Source organism: Leptinotarsa decemlineata, unplaced genomic scaffold (assembly GCF_025532065.1).
Source record: "Leptinotarsa decemlineata unplaced genomic scaffold, Ldec_3_MD MMD2_tig00001719_RagTag_RagTag, whole genome shotgun sequence".
Lineage (NCBI taxonomy): Eukaryota > Metazoa > Arthropoda > Insecta > Coleoptera > Chrysomelidae > Leptinotarsa > Leptinotarsa decemlineata.
Window position 1 is genome coordinate 6,626,984 of NW_027412569.1, and position 25,754 is coordinate 6,652,737.

Genomic DNA, 25,754 nt, shown 5'->3' on the forward strand with positions numbered 1-25,754 from the left:
CACGAAAAACGATCGAAAACGCATGGAAAACAACGTATTTTGAAATGTCATTGTCGAATACTTCGCTCCCCCATTCGCGCCCTCACGTTGAGTCCACTAAGCTCAACCTCTCGACACTTTTGGATCTCCTCTTTCACCTGATGATGCTAACTTGGTTAACAAAGATACGAGACTCCCGACATGTTGGAACGCTAGACTTCTGTTGAATCGACATGTTTTTTTCTTAAATGATGTATTTTGAAACGCCCTGTATACACATTAATATCATATTTCAAATCGACATGTTTTTTTCCTTAAATGATATATTTTGACGCACCCTGTACACTTCGACGTCATATTTGTTTTTCAATGATGTATTTTGAGATACCTTGTACACATTGAAGGATCGCACGTTGAAAACTTACAGCCTCGTGGAACTGTTATGTTTTTTCTTAAATGATGTATTTTGACGCACCCTGTACACTTCGACGCCATATTTGTTTTCAATGATGTATTTTGAGATACCTTGTAACATTGAGGGATCACACTTTGAAACGATACAGCCTCATTAATCTGTAATGTTTTTTATTAAATCTGATTCATTATTATTAATATATCATTTTCGCGCTTTTAATTTTCGTGGAGTAGTTCACGATTAATTCCTAAACCGGCAACGCCACATTGCCCCATAAACAATGATTTATTGTACAACTGGCAACGCCGAACCTGCCATGCTGGCATGTATTCACATTTGACAGATGCCGTCTTATGAGTCTAGTGTTTACAGTGTCCTTCTTCAACCAATAGATAGTTCAGCTAGTGACTCATAGATGACTTTGTGTGTTCTATAACTTTTCTTGTTTCCATATACTTTTGTATCGATGAATCAAGCGCCTATTTTTATGCGGTTACTGATAACAGGACATGAAACAATTCTGTACTATAAATTATTCAAATGAATCTCTCAATATACGCAAAGCCACGTAAATTTGTGCATCGATTACGTCACACGCGCCTCTCGCTCTTACCCACACATGCACATCTTCACATGAAATATTAATTATTTCCCAAATCTAAGTATATTTTCCTATCTTCAATATGATAATGACAATTACATTCTATGGAAATCAAAAATAAAAATGCTGTCAAGTATAATGAATGAGTCAATTTCGGTCCCGACAAAACTAACGCTGTAAATACCCAACATTCGCAGTTAACTTCAATATCTTACGATGGTGTAGAGGCTAAGGACAATGTCTACGGCGCGGACGACCCAGGTTCGAATCTCATAACTATAAACTTTTTTTAATTAAAATCACGTGACGAGGAGGTCTGGGCGCTGATGCGGAATCCCAAGGGGGCCGAGGGGTGAGGAAGAGTCGCAAGAGGGTCTGAGCGGTGATGTGGAGTACTAAGGGGGGGCGAGGGCAAGGGGTTCCATGCTTGAATCGATACGATACTCGTTCCATCCTGCGTCGATGACGTCACACGTTTCCCCCTCACAGACACCGTCCTGCACCCTCATTGACATTTGACAGTTGCACAGACACCGATCCGTATTGACAGACATCATAAAACCGGCAACTGCGCATACTGCGTCGCATGACAACACCCATATGTCTAGTGTTTACAGTGTCCTTCTTCAACCAATAGATAGTTCAGCTAGTGACTCTTAGGTGGCGCCAGTGTGGTGTACTTGCGATGATGCATCTGGGTCACGTGACAATTTGGAGCGCTCTGATTGGACTCTGCCGTACGCGTGACCTTGAAAGGAACCAAAAATTGCAGAATGAACCTTAGCCGTTTTCCCATGTTAATCTCCATAAGGAATGGGCCAGAACTCTTGCAGCCTATTTACTGCCGTCTTCAACCTATTAGAGGCTCTGGGCATAATAGGATAATGGGGCCCCTATGACTTTGACATAACACTATTTTGTTAGAGTTTTGTTAGAATATGTTTTTGTTATAAAAAAATAAAAAATAAATCATTTCATGAAAAAAATGAAAACAAATGTATAGTACTGAGTCATAAAGGTGAAATAATCAGTAGCGAAGAAGAAGTTGTAGTAACATTCGGAGAGTATTTCTCAACAATAATTGACGAGAAAATCAGGACACATTTCCCAGGGAAAGATTCCGAAAGTTGTAATACAATGCCAATTACTAATGCAACCATGTTTGTTGAACCAGTCACTTCGGATGAAGTAAAAACAGTCAAAGCCTCGTTAGACAATAAGAAAAGCACAGGACATGATGAAGTATCCACAAGAATAATCAGAGAATGCGTGGATATATTATCTGAAGTTATGACTACATCCCCATGACATTATATTCAAGGAAATATGCGGATATGCCATTACAAAATATATACTCAAAAGATTTTTTTTATGACTGTACTCTTATTATTATTGCCGTTCCAATTGGGAATGGTTAGACTATACATATGCCTAGATGTATAAAAAATAGATTTTGTGAAAAGTGTTTCAGACGGATAGGAATAATCTACATTGAAAGTAGTTGTAATAAGCAATTTTTAGTGACGTTGATAACCGTCTCTGAGATAATTATTAGTGATGAATGAAAGAAGTATCTTGAAAATTTGTCATAAGTGGAATTTTTTTTTTTTTGATCAATGATGCAGTTCATCAATTTTACACTCTACAGGCGATAGTATTGATAAATTTCAATATAATTGTATTCAGAAATGAGATAAAGAAGATGTTACAGCTATAACTGAAATGGGTGGCACGAAATACTCAAGAGATTATTCAAGAATTCAAGTTGCAAAACACCAACAAATCCCCAGTCGACCTGTGGCAGTTCAAACGGAATCGTCAATGATCCATAAAGATTTTCCCAACACCGAAAGCCTTCTAAACCGCCATACCTAGACTCGAAGGAGCAACAGAGACATCATCATCCCCCATGCTAATCGTCACCTTCTAAAACAGCAACACATCCACGAATCAGGACACCTCACGACAATACTATGAATAAACCAACCCTTCTCGAGAAAGAAACTCCGAAAAAAGTTTCGGCTCACGTCATCCGTTCATTCATCATGCGAGCAGATTTGGCGCCCGACGCATCCGCCATTTTATTCAAATTGATCATCAAAAAACATAAAAGGTGTCGTTGAGAAATGAATTCGTCGAATGTATTATCAGGCGGCAGTCAGGCAGCTCCTGCGAGGTCATAGTCGGGGATGGCGGAATTCAAATAGGGGTAAAAGTAACAGAAAAAAACTTGGCAATATGTGAATGAGTGTCCATGAGATCTCTTCTGATGAATATTTTCGAAACAGGGGATGAAGACGTCAACTTTCCTGCTGGGATACGTGTCGAAGAGAGTATTGTATTTCTGGTGACAGGGGAAAGTACCTGTTCTGGATGTATTCAATTGAATTCAGTTGATCTATTCAATTGATCTACTCGAATAATTTCTGCTAGTGAATTTTGTTGTTCTTCTGTTGACAGTTACTCACCAAAGATTCAGCGCAGTTGTTATGTAACAGTCGTTTCCGTGAGTTGATGTGAGTGTTTTCATAAAATTGGACGAAATAGAGTATCGAGCTGTCAATAAATATTTGCTTTCGAAAGGCAATACGCCTACGCAAATCAAAGATGGGTTGGATTCTGTATAGAGACTCTTGACTATCATTTATCACAATTAAATTTTGGACAACTGAATTCAAACGTAGCCGTAAGAACTTGGGAGACGATTAACGTTCGGGACGTTCAAAAATTAGAACTACCGACGGAAACATCGCCAAAGTTCAACAAAAAGTGCTAGACGACGGCTGATTTGAATTATGAGAGATAGCAGAGGTTATAAACATGTCAAAAAACGTATTTGTCACATATACAATCTGTAGAGTCCAGAAGAAAAAACTACCCGTTTAACTCCGGTTCTCTCAGTTCAATGGAAATTGTCAAATGAGTATCTACTGTTCGTACAGCGATTAATGCAAACCCCAACAAGAATACGATTCATTGGCAAAAACTTCTTTACTTTTTATCGACGTTAATATTTTGTCAAAAATTGACAACTCTTCTGACAGACATAGTATTTTCAATATAAAAAAGTATTATACAGGGTGGTTTGGGACAAAACTCAAAATAGATTTCTCAACATTTTCGTAACATAATCAACATTCAGGCATGAGAAAGCTGTCCGTGCGTTGGGTGCCGCGTTTGCTCACGTTAGACCAAAAACGTGTTCTTTTGGCACAATTTAGACCCGAGTTTTGACACCGCTTGATTACTGTAGATCAGTGGTTCTTAACCTTATGGTCATGCGGGACCGTTTGACAAAATTTCTGTCAAGCCATGTACCACCAAGTTGGTCAATTAATTTGTAGTTAATATAATGTACCTTACGATAACTACAAATTAATACAGTACTGTAAATAAATGTTCTAATGCATCTATAAATAAAATACGCATATTAGTTAATGTCCTTTAATCATTGCATTATAAATTAATGCGATTTTTGTGATTACATACTCTTTACTAAATTCTGAGTCCTTGGTTCAGTGTTACTTGAACTTAAAGCAGTGGCATCCAACCGATTTCGGTGCTTGTTTTTAATAATCAGAAGCGCCGAAAACATAGATATGTCGAAGAAAATAAAGTTTGGTAACCAATAGCAATGTCTCGAAATTTTGGTAAAGAAATTGCCTTTTGGCTCAAAAAAAATTTTTCAAGATTAATTCCTGATTCGAATGTATCTTTCAAGTTGCTGTCGTGTCGCTGTCGTTGCTGCCAATTACTTCTTCTTGAACTCCATCAGGCACCTCAGAAACGTTTACAATGAATGGATTGCGGATCAGTTTTTGAATACTTTTATCCTCGCGGTCGGGAAAATAGCGAATGAATTCAAATGTTATATGTCCATTTGTATTTCTCCTTTAATTTCAGTACTCTGTCTATCAATAATTTGATTAAGCTTTTCAAACACAAAAAAATTATTACTTTCGACCTTGTTGATCCATAGCTCGATTTTAGCGATAAACGCACTGATTTTATCTGCATAAGTAAAAATATTGCTCATGCCTAGCAACTTCAAATTTCCCAACTCTTGCAGTAGAAGGTTCAATTTATTCAGTTGCGCAAAAATATCGCCAAATAAGCAAAATTTATTTGAAATTTGGACTCTCAGAACTGATCAAACAACTCTTTGTTCTCCTTGTTAGTTAAAATATTTTTACTTCCTCTCTTAATTCGTACAACCTCAACAACATGTTTTTTTTGGAAAGCCAACGCACTTCCGTGTGGAAAAGCAAAGTTTTATGTTCAGAGTTCATATCAAAACACAATCGTTTGAAGAGACGAGTATTGGGTATATTCTTTTTAATGAAATTTACTACTTTTATAGCTATTTTCATCGTGAACGCAAAGCATTCTGGAAGGTCTTGGCAGCTAATGCTTGACGATGAATAACGTAGTGCCTCGTAATTGCAAAAGAATTTTTTATTTTTATCAATGCTGCAAGACCAGAGCGAGAACCAAGCATAGCAGGAGAACCGTTCGTATAACACCCCGCAAGCCGTTCCCACATAAGTCCATGTTTCTCCATATATTGACTTATTGCATCCATAACATCTGCACCTTGCGACGTCGTTTCAAGTTCTTGAGAAAATAATGACTTTTCTTTCAACATTTTAGCGGCGAGTCGCATTGTATCATGTCGACTCATCTAACATATTTTTTAGGATGGCTCCGCAGACCGCTTGGGATGCTTCCAGGGACCATCAGTGGTCCACGGACCACTGGTTAGGAACCACTGTAGATAAAACTAGAATATACCTTTTTTGAAAACAAAACACAAGCACTACAGGAAAATCCTCAAGGCGCTCTCAGAGCAACGCCTGTGCAAAAGTAGCGATTCACACTGGATTTGAATCGCTCGAGATCGAATCCATTCGAAAGAACGTTCTCAGGAAGTTTTTTCCACATGAACGCAGTTCTCCAGATCAAAGAGTTCCTGAAGAGTGAAGTTCGTCGCGAATTTCTGATATGTACCGCTCACTTGAACACTTTCCATGAAAGTATCTATAGAAGATGTTCCAGGCTATTAAAGTTGCACGTGATATTCGCGTCTCCAATCAGGCGGATGGCTGTACTCTGGATGGAATCCAGCAACTTCAGGATATGCTTGGGGGCAGAGCTTCATACATGAGAACAAGAAGGTCTGATCTGAGCTTTATAATGCATCAAAAGTTGCTGAGGTGTGTACAGTTTTCTGGTTCGGAACAGTGTTCCAAGCTTTTGAGTAGCAGCATTTGCAATTTCAGCGACATGATTGTGCCAAGACATATTGGTGTCCATTTTAACAACAAACTTATTGAAGCGGCAAATGGAATTGTCTGCCTGTGTCTGCCGATGCCTGTGTTTTTGTGGCATTGAATTGAACCTGGGTACCTTCACCCCTATTCAAATCCACATCTAAGACCCTAATTGAGATATGCAACCTCCTGCTCTTGGTGATAATGTGCCTTCGTAGCCGATATCCTAGAATCCAAATGGAATGACGGGACAAATGTGCTGTCGTTAGCACAATAACTCGTTGATATACTCACAATAAAAAGAGCGTTGGAGACAATATGGATCCCTGGGAATACCAGCGTTGATGGTGAAAGTATTCAAGAGATATCCATTGACGGCCGTTTGCAGCTGAAGAGCCATGCACAGAAATGATCCAATCAGCCATAACATCGAAGTTTGGCCAGCAAACCCTCATGCCACACACGATCAAAGGCCTTAGAAATATCAAGCACAATAGCTCTTGATTCTCCATGTTTCTCAATTGCGTTATTCCAAATATAGGTGACATATGATAGAAGGTCGCCTGTTGATCTTTGTTTTCAAAAACCATATTGATGATCGCTCAAGATGTTGAAGCATTCCAAATATTTGAAGATATGTTGGTTCACGACTTTCTCCATGACTTATGGTATCACTGATAGCAAAGCGACTGGTCTAGAGTTATTTGGAAAATTTCTCTTACCCTTTTTGGAAATAGGCTGAACGCGAGCAATCTCCCAACAAGAAGAAAAAGCCCTTTCTTGTAAACAGGTTGAAAAGTCTGCAAAACACTGGCACGAGTTCATTTGTGCACTTTTTGAGTACGATGACGGGCACTTCATCACTTCAAACACCGAAAACAAAAATACAGTCCAAACAGTGGACTGCGAGGGAAGATTTGGCTCCAAAACTGGCAAAAACTGTTTTTTTGGCTGGAAAAGTGGTGACGACTGTTTTTTGAGATAATCATGGAGTTATTTCGAACGATTGTTTTCAAAAAGGAAACATTACAGGAGCATACTACGCATCATTAATTGGCAAGCTGAAGGCAGAACTTGCAGAAAACGGTCACTTCAGCAGGAGGAAAAATCCTGTTTCACCAAGATAACACACCGTCTCACACCTAAGTGGTTGTCATGGCGGAAATCCACGGTTTGAACTGCTGGAGCATACGCCTGACTAACCGGATTTAGCTGCAAGTGACTTTTTTTGTTCTCTCATCTGAAACTTGACCTCGGAACAATTATTCTGCAGAGAAAAACTATTTGGACGGATTACAGAAATGAGAGCATCGCTGGGTGAATTGTGTAGAGGTAAAACGAGATATGTTGAAATTTTTTTAAAAAATCTGGAAAATAGTTAGGCGTATATCTTTGGTAGATCGTAAACTCTTCAGACCACCCTCGTAATTCAGTATCCGGCGTGGTTTTAGCCGGGGAAGTAATTGTTTTCCGGTAGGCATTCACCAAAGTGAGTTTCAACGGCGTTATTGACAATAGTAGGTTGAACGAATCTTATGAAACGTACAAAAGAGAAAAATGTGAAAAACTGTGTGAAGAGTATGACTCCATTCCTAACTGATGTTGTCACCCTCTACCTCCGCCACTGTCAACTCTGTGAATGTTTTGATAGGCATCCCAGCATTACCGATGTTCAGCCGCGGCTCTCAAGAAAGATGGATCGTTCCCAAGAACAAGTGAAAGTTTTACTCCTTTTTATTTTCAATGAAAACGCCAGAGCCGATAAAAAGGGAGTTTAAAAGAGAGTTTGGAGGTGATTTATCATCCGAATCATTGTAAATGTAATTTGAATTCGTTGAAGTTTGAGTAGGAGAGAGAATAATACCGCGGCGAAGGTGAACGGAAGTTTGTTTCGAAAAGTCTTCACGTTCAAGTTGCATTCAAAAGACTGTTCATCGATGAGAAGTCGGAGACGTTGCTTGTTTGTTACCTTCACCGGAAGTTTTGAATGAAATCATTTCTGCTCAAAATATCAATTAATATCGCATTGAAAATGTCACGACTATACAGCCGACAGATATGAATTCAGTTTTTTATATAAAAGCCAAGGAAAATGTAATGAACATTGAAGTGGATATTTTCCGTTCCATTTAATCAACCCACAATGAATTCTAAAGAATAAAACTACCAAATATGATATGAATTTTTTTTTGTAGTATTGAGTTGTTTCATGAGTTGAGTTTGGTACGTTTTCATGAGCCCACTTTGGACTGTATTATCTCGGTGAATACTAATTTCAGTTCAATTCCATTTCTAGTTCAAGTGGAGTGTACGACAGATCACTAAGCCTGAAGATTAAGTGGGGAATGGGAAATAATACCAGCGTAGTTTAAACAGAAGTAGCTGATATCTTTATCGCCACAAAAGGAAACATATCCAGGAAAGAAATTTCTGGCAGAAACCTAACAATCTGCACTGATAACAGACAAACCTGATAACAGACAATGCTTTACCTCAGGGCTACTACTAGACTGCCACCAAGATTTAGCCAAAGCCTTGGTAGATAATAACATTATCCTGAGGTGGATTAAAGGGCACGACAGAAGAAAAGGTAATCGCATTGCTGACTGTTCAGCCAAGGAAGCGGTTTTACTTAGAATTTAAGGACCCATTAGCACTACAGCCTGATGACTTCGACAATTGCGGAACTAGCTAAACGTCACACTCACGCTCAATCCCTAAAGAGATAGGGTGAAATCAAAGGATGCTATCTTGCCAGGATAACCTTTGGCAACCCTGAGAAGCTGACGCCCAAGAAATATCTGGCGATGACCAGAAAACCTCTACGCTCAACAGTAGGATTTCTGACTGACCACTGTCAACTAAGGAAACACCTCCATAATATGGGGCTAGTGAACACACCTATATGCAGGATGTATGAACAGGAAGATGAAATTGTCAGGCATGTCCTATGCGAGTGCCGGAGTTATCGTCAATAATAGAGTGTGTTTGGCGAGTCTTGGCCTACACCTGCCCACATCTGAAGATTTATCTCCTAGTGACCTGTCCACCTTCCTGGAAAGGACAGGATGGACGAAAACCTAGAAGAACAACTCTTCGGGAGGATGTACAATGGGTCGCATGTGTCCTATAGCTGTGAGCCAACATTCACCCTCCCTACTCTACAGATAGGGATAGTATCAATTTCTAGTATGGAGGTTGCAGAAGTTATCGTGAAATTTTTACCAATCAAGGATTGAGTAAACACAGTCTTCTTTCAAAGTCAGATTCGAAGATTCACTCCTCGACTCATGGGTTATGCTCACAAAGACACCCAGGAGTCACTTCGATATTTTTTAGAAAGTTTACATGAGGACCTCAATAAAATGACTGAGAAACCCAGACCGATATCAATGTGGATTGAGGAAAAATTGAGCGACAGCGGAAAAACACAAGAGTCCTGGCTGAGATATTTGAGAATGAGCAACTGAAAGATTGTAGACAATTTCGTTGGTCAATTGGAATCCACAGTGCACTCACTGTTTGGTGTTGGGAAAAACTGCAGTCATATCCTTCAGATAAAATATTCATAAAGTAGTTTTCAATGCTCTGAAAATATTTCTGCTGAAATATCTGGTGATTGGAGTAGAAAGGTTTTGGTTTTCTACTTTTCCATATCCGGAGATGATGTGCCTGTCCTGCTGGGGAGCGAATCAGTTTTTCATGGACTCTCCCAGGATTGGCTCACTCCAAAGCGTTTATTCACCCTTCGAAGCTTGATACCAAACAATTTTTGGATTACAGTAGGGATGAACAACGGTATCTAAGAGGCCTTCTTACAGGTCACTGACATTTGAATTATCATATGCAGAGACTTGGACTGTCGAAAGACAGTTTGTGTCGCCATACTTTGTTACTGCTCCGCTGGGACCGAATCACGTTTTTCAGAGTACGGCGGAGCTGTACTCTTACCATCTGACTTTGAAGACCACTCACCATACTAACTAATCGGCTCCGTTAAAAAGCTGGGTTTATTTGGTCGAGTGTGAATAGGTGTGAGCCACAATAAATCCATGCGGGTTGTGGTGGAGGGTCCAATAGACCTACTCACTTTGAACCTGAGCTGAACTAACCTAGGTCCTGGTGCATCATTGATCGCAGGCGGGATGCCGTGAGTTAAGTCGATTGATATATAGCTGGCACAAAATTCAAAGTACCTTAACAGCAAAAATAGTCATACTTGTTTAGGAATTGTATAAAAAACGTAGCTTACGAGTAGCTTCATCATGAACTGTTAATCCCAAAGCATTCACATTTATTGTGAACAGAAAAAGTCTCTTTCAAACACACATTAAGTAACTGTCTGCTGATTATTCGGATGAATTGCAAATGGAGTTAGTTCGAGCAAGCGCCCAGACCACAGGATGGTTGAACCGCTAGAGCGTCATCTTACGCACCCTCAATTATGCAAAACTGCCACCATTATTAGATTATAATTAAGGAAACGCACTGTAATAATGGCGATACCCGGATGTGGAACAAAAAGACATCGCAACGCAGCCTCCTTTGTAGTGAGCTACACTAACGAGTTTCTAACAAGAACCTCACGTTTTGAAGTCAGGAATTAGTTTGGCGAAAGGACCGCAGGTTGGAAGAGGGATCTCTCTTGAGAGATGTCAAAAGTCGTCAGGATAATTTGTACGAGAGGTGGGAGGCTCGTTTACGAGTGATGACTGCATTTGGTCATTTGATCAATAATATGCTACAGAAGTAGATCGTAATGATTATAATGAAAGGATTCCAATAGTTCGGACATCCATTATCTAATATGATATAAAATGATTTGAACTTCCTGAAAGAACATATAAAAAAGAAAACTTAAATAGATAACTAAAAATAACAATGTGAAGCAATAAACCGTGGAGTGAAATTACCAAAGAAATCAAAATCGAGCAATAAATTGAAAATTGAACAATCAAAAAGAAATAAAAATAGAGAGATTTCAGCCAAATTACTTTTTTTTTGTTCTGTGTTTTGGTTTATAACCTTCCACAAAAAAAATTAAATAATCAATAGAGAATATGCTGAAGTGCAGTAAAGGGCAAATTAAAAAGTTCACCCCAAAAAGTTACTGCTCAGTATAAACTAATGGAAAGTCCAATTAGTCTAATTTTTTTCGACACAAGTCAAAAGGAATTAGAAACATCACAGTTTGTTTGAGGTAATATTTATGAAGTAAATACAGGTTTTGGAAACGGAAAAGGATTGTTTTCTGAAATGTTAACCAGTTAAGAACGCCAAGTATCAATATTTAATTTTTTCAATTGATTTTCTTCAACTTGTAGGCAAAGTTAATGAATACAAGTTACTGACTAGCTGGACTTTTCAGTAGTTTGAGGCGAGATTTCCTTAGTGAATACAGGTTTTGGAAACGAAAAAGGATTGCTTTCGGAAATGTTAATGAGTTAAGAAAGCTAAGTATCATCATTTGATTTTTTCAGTTGATTATCTTTAATTTGTAGGCAAAGTTTTTGAACACGACAAATTACTGATTAATTGGATTTAACAGTAGTTTATATCACGCATTGACTTTTTGGGGTGACCTTTTCAGTTTGCCCTTCATAACATTTCAGCAGATTCTCTATTTAATATTCTTTTATTTTTTTAAGATTGTGGAAAGTTATTGAATAAAAAACAGAATAAAACATTGATTCCTTTACAAAATGGAAAAAGTCGTTTAAAGAATACTTTACGATGTTTCGATTGTTAGTATCCACAATCGTCTTCGGGTGATGACTAGACTTAGACTATTCCTGCGAGAGACGACTATTTATAGATCATTCGAGTGCTTTCATCTATCCCATTTTTTCCCTCCTCGCTGTTTGTGTTTTTTTGTGCTCGGCAATGCGAACTGTCAATGGCCTCTTGGTTTCACCGATACAGGATTTTCCGCACTCACAGGATATCCGGTTAATTTGGAATCGCAGTCCACATTTGGTGGCCTGGTTTTCGTGAGGCTGCTACGGATGGTATGTCCTGATCTGGAGTAAATTCTGATGTTGTACATGAACCCAATTCTTCTTATAATTCCCGATAATCCTCTGATGTAGGAAAGTGCAAGCACTGGTTGTGTATACATTATTTTCATTACACATTATTTTCAATATCACAGTTAGGTCCTGATGCATCATTGATCGAGGACGATATGGCATGAGTTAGTTTTCAGTCACTTTTGCAAGGATGGAAAAGGCATAGAATCGACAATAAATGTATGCCATGCTGGTCAACGGAACTGCAACTACGACTCTTCAAGACGAGGTCATTAGTTTCAGGGTCACCAGGTGCTGCCCTCAAGGTGAAGTACTATCTGCCCTTCTGTGGTTACTCCTGATGGGTTGTCCGCTTGAGGCCCTCGTTAGAAAAAAAGTAGATCTACAAGCTTTTGTAGATGACCTTGTCATCTACAAAATGTCATGCAAACTAACAGAGAAATAAATATTGACTTACAATCTTTAAAAGACACGTGTGAGAAACATCTACTCAAAATAAATCCTCAAAAGTCATGTGCTATTTTGTTCTACAATGACAATGTCAGGAATGATATATCTCATAATAATATACTGAGGATGGGAAATGACACAATACCTTTTAGTGAGAGTGAAAAGAACTTGGGTTTGATACTAGATCAAAAATTGAGATTCAAAGAACAGGTTAATATAATGTTGAAAAGAAGTTACACTAGCTTGAAGATGATTTACTCACATAGACACTATTTAAGCTAAGATGTAAAAAAAATGCTGTGTGATTCATTAGTGCTGTCCCAATTCAACTATTGTGATATTGTATATGGGCCATGTTTGAGACTTATTTTTGGCATTAAAAGCAGGCAGAGGATTTCCCATAAAATTAAAGAAATTGAATGGCTCAATATGTTCAACAGACGTAAATTACATATTCTTTGCTACTTCTACAAACTTTTGAAATAAAAACAACCCATCTATCTCCATGATGAAGTCATATATAGAAAAGACATACATGATAGAAATACTCGACAAACTTTTTTTATCACCATTCCTCCACATAGAAAAAAAAATTTCAAACGTAGTTTTTCATATAATATTGCTAGTTACATGAAAACGTATAAGATAACCGACTACAGTAGGTCGTGTTTCCCTTTGAAAAAAGCCATGACTGTATGTTTGCGTGAACTACGAAAATGAAATATAATTGAAAATATCTCCTAACTCAGAGCAAAAAACTAAAAATTCTCACAGCGTCGTCATGCAACCTGGCGGTTTCATGACCTGAAGGAATCACTGACCTCACAAGTGAAAATAAATTATAAAAAGGGTTCCTATCTTTCCTATCTTTTCTCTCTCTCCTTTATCTTTTTTTTCTCCTGCTTTTCTCTAGTCTTCTTCTTCTTCTTGTTCACTGGTACTAGTCAGTAGGTATATTTTAGTTTTGAGTTTAGTTTGTAGTAAGGGTCTGAGTGGAAGACCGATTTCTCTCTTCCTGGTGTTGAGAGAAAACTGAACTCTCACCTTTTATTTACCTAGTTTTTTTTTATTCAAACTTAATATTGGTTGTGAATTTTTGGTAAATAATAAACGTATTATTATTATTATTATTATCTTGACAAGATGCACGTCGGAAAGGGTAGCGTGTAATATCTCTCAAAGTACGATGGCGATGGATGTTGTTCACAGTTGGTGCCTGAGAGAGCAGGTGTCTGTCAACACCAGCAAAACTGTGGTAATTTCCTTCACCAGGAAGAGGAAACTAGATAATCTAACGGCACTTTCCCTCAATCGTAAAGTCATTCCATTTGAAACGAAGGTGAAATATTTTGGCATAGTCCTTGATAAAAAACTTACCTGGAACGTTCATATGGAAAAAATTTCACACAAATCCAGACTGTCCCTATGGACATTTCGAAGGATATGTGGTAAAACTTCTGGTTTGGGTCCCAAACAAATTCATTGGATATATGTGATGATTGTCAGACCAATGATCACTCATGGGGCAATTGTCTGGTGGCTGGAGGCTTTACAGGAAACGGCCCAAGCGAAGCTCTATGGCTTACAGAGACAGGCTTGTCTGGATATCTGAGATGCCATCAGTACCACACCGTCAGCGACCATGGAGATCCTTCTGATCTAACTCCTCCACATTTTTTTGAAGAGAGAGGCTAGTTGGACTGCATATAGGCTTGTGCACATCGCCAGTTGCACGAAGCAATCTAATGCAGAGTACTCTAGATTGTTGGCTGACACTGGAAGTCACAGCATTCTAAGAATGACCTCTGATATTATGCCTCTATACTGCTTTATACATTATTTTTTCCGGATAGAGAGGTTGGATCCTCCAGGAGAAGGAAATTTCAAGAGCAGATAGTTGTCATAGATGGATCAAAAACAACTTCGGGCGCTGGTGCAGTTGTTTTCAGTTGCAGACCCAGAACAGATTCATCAACCTGCCTAGGGACGTATGCGTCCGTACCTCAAACGGAAATCTAAGCCATTGAGTTGTGTGCGGAGAGAATGGTTGAATACCACCTCACACACAAGTTAATGAACATTTTCTATGATAGTCAAGCGGCGTTGGAAGTTCTTGTCTCCTTCCGAGCAACGTCTAAGTTGGTATCAAATTGTCAAAAACAACTCTCCTCATTATGAAGACTTAACAAATTGTCACTTTGCTGAATTCCTGGCCACACTGGCCTGGAGGGTAATGAGGCTACTGACTCCCTCACAAAGGAGGTTTCTGCAAGTAGCTTTATCGGACCAGAACCTGTCATTGGCATTGCTTTAGGTTTTGCAAAACAAACATTGAACACCTAGATGGCAAGAAGATTCATAGACTCCTGGCAAAACTTTCCGGGAATGGCTCACTCCAAGGCATTCATTCACCCTCCGAAGCTTGAAACCAAACAGTTGTTGGACTACGATAGGAATGAACTAAGATGTCTAACAGGCACCTTACAGGACACTGCCGTCTGAATCATCGTATGTAGAGACTCGGACTGTCGGAAGACAGTGTGTATCGCCTCTGTAAAATTATGGAACAGTTAAGCATATAATTCGTGCCTACTCCGCTGCGGCTCGAATGAGGTTTTCAGTGTTTGGTAGAACCACACTTTCACCATCAGACCTGAAATATCACTTCACATGTAAACTAATCGGCTTCGTCAAGAGCCTGTGTTTACTTGTCAGAGTTTGAATAGGTGTGAACCACAATAAACCCTTGCGGGTTGCGGTGGAGGAACGAATAGGCGCCGGTGGATAAACGAATAGGCGCACTCACTTTTGATCTGATCTAACGTAACCTAAGTGAAATTCACCCAGGATTTCGTGTCATGAGATTTTCCTCTATCTCCAACAATACACACATAAACCAACTCAAGGAATTATTTTTTGTCAGAACAAAATATCTACGAACCGTAGGTTCACCCTTATGATTCCCACCGTCTGCTTTGAGTTTATGTTTTCGTAGTTATAAATCAGGTTTTTGGAATTCACAACGATCCTCGATTGACTCACTTTTCAAAACTGATCCTAGAATTCTGTTTTCTGGAAGTGCTCCAAAGTATTTTATGTGTGAAACAGAAATTTATTGAAAACTCTGTACGTTTGTAATTCTGGTGGGTAAAATATTGAATATAATTTGTGTTTCTTTCGAAGAACGATTCGAAGTGGAGTCAAATGAAAGAGAAATAAAATTTCAGTGCCATTCTTCCAACATCAACATTTTTATTCGACGTAATTTTTTAGTGCGTCATAAATATTTTCGCTCCACCCTTTCTCCTCGGTTAATTTTTTCGTTTTGCAATAGCGATTACTTCGAAGAAGCCCTGACACTTCGTGCAGACCTTCCCATTCCTCATAATAAAGTGAAAATTGGCTATAAAAATATAAAAGTTTTAATACAAAAATAAACCTTGACTATCCGACCATAATCCGTCAAGTCCGTGGCTCGAAATAAAACCGCAATACCGGCGAACTTTTCTCTTTTATGTTACCGATAGCGAGTGCTTCTCTGTTCCAGTGCGAGATTGATAATTTTTATGTTGGCCGCATGAAAATCATAGTCGGTGGGCCGGGGTGATATTTTTTGTTTTCGTGAATACGTGGTACTACACATCTACCATATCAAATCTATTAGTTTTGAGATCATGATATACTATAATCTGTTAAATATATATATCAAGGCCAATAAAGGATACACACGATAGTACACTCAACGGATGTCATAGTTTGGATTCAGAAGGAAAGTAAATGAGCTAAAAATATAAACATGTTCTTTCGTTTATGCAGTAGGTTCTTCCAACAGTGACTTCCGAACTTCAACTATTGATAACGGCCATCTTGTTGAAGCTTCATCTGTCAAATTAGTTGTCATTCTTTTAATCTCTTTTGCCAAATCAACACGGACGGATATAGCATTCAACAAAAATATGCAAATGATAAAATCGTTTTTGATAAAATGTGTTTTCTATTTAGGTGACGTACCGAGAACTTAGTCCATTTTTGGTAGCCATAATCTTCCTACCCGGAAAACCATTAGGAATGTGTTGGATAAATTTGAGTCCAGTGGTTCAGTTAACAATCGCCCAATATCTGTACGCAAGATCTGCTAAAAACATTGTTGCTGTCTGGGAAAGTGTGCAGGAGAATCGGAGGCAGTCGACTTCGCGTCACTTCCAAAAACTCTGTCGGAAGACAGTGTGTATCGCCTCTGTTCAGAAAATGATGAAACAGCCGAGCACCTACTTCCTGCCTGCCCTGCTGAGGACCAAAACAGGTGTTTAGAGATTGGCAGAGCCGTTTTTTTGTTTTTTGGTACCTTGGGAGCTGTCTGACTTGTCTATTCAGTCCAAGTCTCCAGAAAACACTGCAACCTCTTGGGCTTATTGCGTTTATTCTCCCATCTTCTCATGACATACATTCCATCAGTTTCGTTCCTTGTACTAGTTCGTACAGGTTCCATGTTGGATGTTCGTTATATTCTTCTGGACGTAATTTCGTACGTCCATATATTGCCTGCCTCCTGTGATTCAGTGCCTCACATTCGCACAAGATGTGTAGAGCTGTTTCAATCCCTTCGTTGCATAATCTGCAGCTGAGGTCTCCGATGTACAGCCCCATTTTATTCAGGTGTCCTCTAAGCGGACAATGACCGGTTAGTAACCCTGTAATTATTCTGAGCCGATCCCTACTATATTGAAGTAGTTCTTCGGTTCTTTTCTCGGACAGTTCCCTAATGAAGGTTCTACTGTGTTTGTTGCCAGGTACTTTTGTCCAGTACTCTGTGTGCTTCTTATTGATCCATGTCCTAATCTAGTTTCGTACCAATGATTTTGGCACCCCCAGAGCTGGTTCAGGACCTATATATGAAGTTGATGATACGCGTCTAGTGCATTCATCAGCTTCATCATTACCTGTGATTCCAGAATGACCTGGCACCCAGTACAAAGTTGATTTGTTCCTGTTTGCAAGCTCATTCAGTTCTTCATGGCATTCCCAGACCAGTTTTGATGTCACCTTCAGGTTTGTCAGAGCCCCTAGTGCGCTCTTGCTCTCTGTTAGAATGTTGATCAGCTCATTTCTTTGCGGTCTCAATTTGATAAGCCTTGCACACTGCAAGATAGCGTACACTTCCGCCTGAAAGACGGATGTGTATAGTCCTAGCGGATAGCTGTAGTTTAAATTTCTATTCGCTCGGTTTATTCCAGCTCCCGTTCCAAGTTTGTTCATCGATCCATCTGTATACCGGGTGTTTTTTCCAAACATGTTTTCGGAATGACTAATGGTCTTCCACTCTTCACGGCTTATGATTTTGGTCGTGAAGTTTGTGTTGAAGTTGTACTTCGGTGTCATGTAGTCCGTGCACATATCCAATATGTGCTCCTCGACTTGTTCCGAAATTTCTCTTCGGTCCGATCTTTCGTAGTTCGGTGAGTTTTCCAGTCTGAATTGTCCCATTCTGGCTTCCCTATCATCACAAAGTGTAGAGGAGGTAAATTCAGGAGTGTCTCCAATGCAGAGCCGTACTTTCACCATCTGACCTGAAGGATCACTCACCATACAAACTAGTCCGTTTCGTTAAGAAGCTGGGTTTATTTGGTTGAGTGTAAATAGGTGTGAGCCATAATAAATCCTTGCGGGTTGCGATGGAGGGTCGACTAGACCCACTCACTTTGGACCTAACCCAACCTAACCTCTTCGTTTTCTCAACATTTTCATCGGTTATTGATGTGCTGGGGCATCCAAGGCGAGGGTCGTTATTCATATCTTCTCGACCTTCTGTGAAAAACTGTGAATGTCAGGACATTTTTGATGCTAATTTGAGGCTCATGAAAAACCTTGGATGAATTCCTGACTGCCGTGGATACAACATGAGAGGTTATCACTTACTGAGGTTATGAAAGTTCAGATTACAGAAATCGAAAGAGAATCCACTTAATGTTCATTTCTATAACATTTTCCAACTTGTCGTTTGAATTGCAAAAATGAACATTCCAAACAGTGATTTATAAACTACTGTTTTGTACTGTCGTGATGTATCTCTTTCTGTGATATGTTTGTATAAACACATTTTCACTTGAAAAATTAATAAACTTATTTACCTTGCTCTGTGGAAGAATATTTTCCAATTGAAATATTTTCCGAAATAGAAAATTTTCGATCGTCATTGAAATTTTATAGCGACAAACTCTTGAACAATAGTGCTTTGAAATTACTCATATAATGGTTAAAAATTCACACATATAAACAATACCGTATTTCTATATATCACAAATATTCTGAAATGATATATTTATTGTTTTTTTAACTCTTCACAGTTTCTTGATTTTTTTTTCAATTGTTCTATTCTCTTGACACTAGTCGGGAGTTGAAACTAGTCCCAATTCAACATTTGATTTCATATATTTCAATATTTTCCTCTACATTTTCCTAGTCAACCATATTCGTTCTGTCTGTTGTGATTACTATTCAGACAATTTTTATTCGAAGACCTATTTATTTTCAGATGGGACATACGTGGACCATACTTTGTTTGAAGGTGGTTGGCAATGTTCCGTGGTGCATTTCATTTGCTTCTGGCTATTGAAGAAGCTCACAAGAAGCCGCGAGTCTGATGGAGATACGTTGATGACAACGTAAGTCCTTCCATCACTTTCACAATGGAGAAGGGAGTCCACAACAAATTTCCATTCTTAGACGCATTGGTGAAGAGAACTGACACATGGGAAACATCTGTATACCGGAAACCCACTCACACGGGAGAGTATCTGAACCAGGAATCCAACCACCATAAATCGACCAAAAGAGGAATCATCGAGACTCTAATAGACCATGCTTTCGGGATTTGTAATATAAATGAAGGTCTAGAAAAGGTACTAGGCATCATCAAAAATGACCTTCAACGGAATGATTACTCCAAAGTGATGGTGAAACAGACTTTGACTAGAAGATAGAAATAGCCTCACAAGGAAGAAAAGCTGCCACAACCAGTACTGATACTTCCCTACATCAGAGGATTGTCAGAAAGGATAAGAAGAATTGGGTCCAGGTATAAGATCATAATCTGTTTCAGATCTGGGAGCACTATTCGTAGCAGCCTCACGAAAACCAGGCCATCAAAAGCGGACTGCGATTCCAAGAATTGCATTAACCGTATACCCTGCGAAACTAAGTGAAACTAAGAGGCCATTGGATGTTTGCATTGCCGAGCACAAGAAACACACACAGTGTGTGAGAAGTGAGAAGAAACCAGCAAATCAAAAATAGCAGAGCATGTTGACTCATCAACATAACATCAAGTGGTCTCAAGCTGAAATCATCTACAAGGAGGGACACTGGTTTAGGAAAAAAATCAAAGAAGCCGCATATATGCTGTCCAACAACGCATGCAGCCAAGCTAGCGTAGAGATACGCAACATCTGTATCTGTAGAGTAGGGAGGGTGAGTGTAAGCCCACAGCACTTGGGCCACATGTGACCCATTGTACATCCTCCCGAGGAATTGTCCTCTTAGATCATCGTCCATCCTGTTCTTTCCAGAAAGATGGACAGGTCACTGGGAAACATCTCTTTCATATCGTCAGGTGTAGGCCAAGACTCGCCGAACACACACTCTCTTGTTGACGATCACTCCGGACACTCGCATAGGACATGTTTGACAGTTTCATCTTCCTTTTCACACATCCTGCATAGAGATGTGTCCACTAGCCCCATATTATGGAGGTATTTTCTCAGTTGACAGTGGCCAATCAGAAATCCCACTGATAGGCGTAGATTTTTCCTGGTCATACGCATCATATGGAAACATATAATCAAGCGGAACACAACCAACTCCCGTGGAAAGTGGGGATAGGTGGAACCATTCAAATGACATAAAAATAGAAAGATCTTGGAGGAATGAGTCCAGTTATCACCCGAAGACGATTGTGGATACTAACAATCGAAACGTCCTGAAGTAGCTTTGGATTTTATAATTTTCATTTCTTGTTGGAAATTTTGAATTATCATCTCGTGTTATTAGTTCAATTTTTTATTTTTCTGATTGTTGCTTATATTTCATGCCATTGTGATTCAATTTTTTTTTCTCAAATGAATTGTTATTTTTCAGTTATTCTTTTTAATTTTTTATAGATTTTTTGAAGGATTTCGAATCGATTTATATCAATAGGGGAGCCCAAGCGGGAATTTCGGGATTTACTAAAGCGTGGCAGAATAATATACACGGTCAAGTGTACACGGTCAAGTACCTCCACCAAATTTGAGCCCCACATATAAGTCCGCCTGTGAGGGATAAAGGATCAGATTAGTAAAAAAAAAATTGATCATCAGAAATTCTCGAGTGCGTCAGATTAGGGTAGGGTGAGTTAATTACCGGCCAAAAAGTGTATATTCCATTAATCTGACAATTTGAGAGTGATGTAAAGAAAGGAGAGGGCTGCAAAGTTGTGAAAAATAACCTCATTTCGACATTCTCGAGTGTAGCTGATTTTTTTTATTTTGAAGGAAATAATTCAAGGATAACCAAAAATATATAATCTGACGATTTCCGCAAGCCGAAATAACAAAAATTCCTCGATAAAGTTCAATGGGGGCAGCTGTGTGATACCTATATTTCCCCTCTCTGAGTTTCTATTCCTCTATTTTCTATTCACTTTTTCTCTATATATTACTCTCTCACTCCGTCCCCACTCTGAATTCTGTTGCCATCACAGTTGATCACAGAGACTCGTTCGTGATGAAGATGATGATTATTTAATCAATAAATTGATGGATGTACCTATTACTATGTGGTAGGAAATCATAATGAAGAAAAGATAAATTGAACTTTCTATGTTTTCACCACTTTCATTTGTAACTACCGATACTACAGTTTCGTCCTATAAGGACATTTTCAAACTTATACATACTTAAAGTTTGAAAATGTCCTTATATATTGTATGAGTTTGGAACTGTCCTCATAGGACGAAACTGCAGTAACGTTAGTTACAAATAAAAGTGGTAGAAAACAAAGAAAGTTGAACTTCTCTTTTCTTCATTAATTAATCAATTGATTATAAAAAATTCTCATAAATCCAGGTATTCTACTTAAAACACATACACTTATTCATTTGAATGCTATTTCCTGAGCTTTTTAATTAATTAAGTACAATTAATAAAAAAAATAAAAAAAAATATTGTTTTTGTCAGATTAAGCGAATCCATCTAGCTAGATAATCATCAGATTATGAGACAACACGTCTGAGACAAATAGATGAACCATATATTTCTTGATCTGACGCACTTGAGTTTTTCAAAATGTCGAATTTTTTTTGCACATTATAATAATGGCCGCGAGTTTGTGTCAGATCGAAATCGTCAGATTATTGAATGATTGTTTTTTTTGTTGCACTCAACACCTCCTTATAAAATCTGAAGCGCTCAATTAAAATTTTTTCTTCCCACTTTCAACCCTTACGTACAACTACCCACATCATGCAAACGATCAGATTAACATACCAACATCATTAAAAATACATAGGACATTGATGCTATCAATATTTGACGCGCTCGAGTAAAACCGATGAAAAGGTATAAATTATATAACATTTTTTCCTTCTTATCATCTAAGCTTTGCATCCTAATTCGTCTCAATGACGCTCGAGTAAATCCCCGTTTTGCATTCGAGGGCTCCCCTGCTATATTTATCATATTGAACAATGGAAGTCCGACCCAATGAAATGCATGATGAAATTTGATTCAATTGATAATATCAACATAATTAATTCAATAAGTTAATCTCTTTCTCATTCTTTTTTTCCACAATAAACCTACTGTATTTCTCTCTCTCTCAGAAAAACTTCTTCATTCCCTCATCCACTCTCTCCCCAGCCTTTCGAAATCATTTTGGCCCACGGACTGTTCCCGATAATTTTTACGTCGGCCACATAAAAAGTAATCGTCGGCAGTAGCAACGGTGCCTGTCGCAATCGTCGTATAAAGGACTTCATCAGGACGTCGCCGGAGCGTGGAAATGCATCGAAACGGTTCCATCAAGAGAGCGCACATATGACGAAACCGTAAAAAAAGACTTTTCATAAGTTTGCCCGTCACGGAGAGAGCGTACATGTCTTTCCGTGTGGAATCGCCGAATATACTGGCGTACGTATTCGGAGAAATGAAATTCAACATTGTTCCTAGCTTTCTGAGCTCACGATTTATGTGAGTCGTTATTTTTATAGGGCTCTGACATTCGTGGAAATCTAATTTATTGGTATCATAAGCTAACTATTGGGATAAACCACTTTGCAACTGGTCTTACATTCACAAAAAAAAATTGGAACAATTTGTGATATCCAGTGGGTTTGGATCGAGAACCAACAAATAACTGCGTTACCACATCAATGAAGAATAACTCATTAGTGCAACTAAGCAATGGAAAAGTTGCGTGAAAATTGAGGAATTGGAGTTTGAAGCCCTCATCAAGTATGTGGGATGTGGGGGTGGGGAAAATCGGCCATCGGATGCCTGCTTCCACGTAGCCCCGCTGGATACGGGAATGACAGAATCACTTGTGATTCTGTTATTAACTAACTGAATGGAATCCCAACGAAGGCCTAACCCTGGGGATTGTGTATCCGTGCTGAGAGGGTGAATGCCACTGAGCCTATCAGCTGTCTACGGAACCTTCGAGATACCGGGCGCTCTCTCGTCGTAGCATCGCCTTGCCACGGTGATGCGGGGCTCTGCCGTAATTGATCTTCTTTTTCTAGCTTTTATGGACAGAGTAAACTTGAAAATTCTTTCTGACGCTGAGTCTAAAGAGGAGATGGATGTCGAGCTTACGAATCAACTGACCTCCCTGTAAATTTAGATCAGAAGCGAGTCTACAGAGGAGATGGATGTCGATCATACGACTCCAACTGACTTTCCTATAAATTCAACTCTCCAACTCCTAATTCAATAACTGAACCTAAAAATAAAAGTTTGGTGGTTGCCAGGAAATGACTGAGTCGTCTCCTCAAGAGCGGAGTACCTTATGAAACCGCCTTGCACTAAATTCTTGAGCGGCGTACGCAGAATCTGTCTCAGTTGAAGGAACAAACCCCCCCTAAGAGCAGGTTAGCAAATGTTGGCGGTCAAGTGATGATTCACCAAAACCAGAGGCGAAAAAGCCCTGCATAGTTGAATCTAAGGCATCGTCAGGTGTAGCTGACGTGCAAAATCCCCCACATGGGAATGTTGTCGCGGGTATTATCAAGGTGGAAATCTTTCACCTTGACTATCCGACTACCTCATCTCGTTACTTCATTCGTATTAGAGGACATCGGCTGCAGATTCACATCTTCACCGGCAGCAGGAAGTTGCATATATTAATGAGGATCTAGAAGTGATTTCGAATTGGGATGTAAGTAACCAGGTTCAATTTAATGCCACGAAAATCCAGGCATCATTTTTGTCCAAAAAATAAATGTCTCCGAACCGGATATAATAATGTCAGGACAGACAATTATGCTATCTGCTGCAAAAAGTTTATTGGGGGTTGAAATGAGAACCAATATGTCTTGGCACAATTGCAAAGGGTGTTTCTCGAAAGCTTAAAACACTGTTTTGAATCAGAAAACTGTACACACCTCAGCAACTTTTGATGTCCTATTAAACTCAGATCAGACCTTCTTTGAAGTATTGTTCACATCCAGGAAAGAGCCGTTCACCTGATTGGAGACACGTACATCACTTGCAACTTTGATATTGGAACATCGAAGAAAGGTTGGAGATTCAGCTCTTTAATAGATACTTTCACGGGAGCTGTTCAAGTGATTTCACCAAGAGCTGTATATATCAGAAATACGCTGTGGGTGCTTCTCATTTTGGAACTCAACTCTGTACACCATGAACTCCATTGTTCAAGAACTCACCCATTTGTAGAAATACATTTATGTGGAATAAACTTTCTGAGAAGGTTTCCTCAAATGAAATCAATCTCCAGCGACTCAGATCCAACGTGAATATCTACTTTCGCGCGGGCACCGCTCTGTAATGCTCGTGTTTTGACCCGAAAAAAAACTGTTGAAATTCACGAAGACATATTATTGATCCTCTCTCAGAATCAACATGGCCGAGGTGATCACTCCTGATAGATGATCTGCTTGATGTCTTCGACAGAACAGAAGCTCATGTACGTGATCTTTACATTCTGGTAAAGATCGCGTTAGTAGCCTGTGATATTCTGCAAAGTTTGCTGGACGTTTTTGGACCCGAAGGAGCAGATGTCTATATTAACCCAGCAAAGTCTTCTTCACCAGGAAGAGGAATCTGGATGATTCAACTCTCTTTTTTTGTACAAGTGATGTTATTCCATTCGCAACATCTCCGTTGCGAATGGAATAATAGATAGTTATCAACCTTACCTGAAACGCTTACTTGGAAAAAGTGTTACACAAAGCCAGCCTGTCCCCATGGACATGCTGAACGATATGTTAAAAATCTTAGGGCTTGTAAACCAAACAGATCCATTGGATTCATATGCCTATGGCCAGGGTGATGGTTAAGTCCGGAGCAAGTGTCTGACTATCTCTAGTACCATCAGCAACACACTGCTTTAGCGGCCATATAAACCCTCCTAGAGCTATCTCGTTTCCATATCTTTCTGGAGAGGGTAGACAAACAGCATACAAAATCGTGCATATTGCCAATTACACTAGGCAACATGATTCCACCTATCGAGTCCAAACTGCCAGATAATCCCAATTATAGGCGGAAAGAGGAAATATTTAGAGCAGGAAGCTGTTGCTTCAAAACACCTTCTAGTTCTGGTGCAGCTCTATACAGTCGTAGATCCAGAGCAGAAACATCAACACGCAAGGGACCTATGCGACTATCCACACAGCAGTTGATGAATCAATAAGTTTCAATATTCATGTGATTCCTGAGTGTCCTGGCATCTGATATGAAATGTTACGTACATATTTCTACATTGAATTCATTTCCTGAATCATTCTATTCAAC

The 25,754-nt window shown here is 39.1% G+C and overlaps 1 protein-coding gene across 1 annotated transcript in view; it reads right to left on the bottom strand.

Moving 5' to 3' along the window:
- LOC141479876 (MAP/microtubule affinity-regulating kinase 4) overlaps window positions 1–2,310 on the bottom strand; it is a 264,246-nt gene extending 261,936 nt beyond the window's left edge. The window contains exon 1 of the mRNA XM_074176392.1: window positions 2,306–2,310. The gene's annotated coding sequence lies outside the window, so the exon portion shown is untranslated. The remainder of the gene's footprint in view (window positions 1–2,305) is intronic.
- Window positions 2,311–25,754: the final 23,444 nt, after the last annotated feature.